This window comes from Ruditapes philippinarum, unplaced genomic scaffold (assembly GCF_026571515.1).
Source record: "Ruditapes philippinarum isolate M1 unplaced genomic scaffold, ASM2657151v2 ctg3321_1_1_1_1, whole genome shotgun sequence".
Classification (NCBI taxonomy): domain Eukaryota; kingdom Metazoa; phylum Mollusca; class Bivalvia; order Venerida; family Veneridae; genus Ruditapes; species Ruditapes philippinarum.
This window is the reverse complement of record NW_026858949.1, coordinates 1228-1825: the sequence shown is the minus strand read 5'-3', so window position 1 is coordinate 1825 and position 598 is coordinate 1228.

Genomic DNA, 598 nt, shown 5'->3' with positions numbered 1-598 from the left:
CGTCTTGCTGTTTTATGGATGTCATCTAAGAATCAATACTAGCAATCAATATGCCGAATTATGCAAGCTTAAGATAATAGTTTCATACGAACAATTGACTTATTATAATGGGAGATATACAGTATAATTAGAACAGAAAACAAAACATCTGACAGCTGTATAAAAGAAACTAAATTCAATATCGAAAACAGACATGCTGACCGCATTAAAAATCTAAAATATAAGAACTTTAAACAGTAACTCAATACTAGAACCTAAACAAGCTTATTGCATTAAGAAAGTACCCAGATAAAAGAACCAAAACTAGCTTGTCGAATTTAAAAAGAACCTAGGTATATGAACCAAAACTAGATGGCCACATTATGAAATTTCCGATATGAACCACAACTAGCTGTTCTTATTAAAAAATGGCCTAAACTAAATGGCCTAATTATGAAAGTAGCAAGATAAAAGAACCAAAAAACTAGCTGGCCGCTGTATAAAATAATAAGAACTTAAGCAAATAAACTGGTCGCATTTAAACAGTAACTCAATACTAGAACATAAACACGCTTATTGCATTAAGAAAGTACCCAGATAAAATGACCAAAACTAGCTT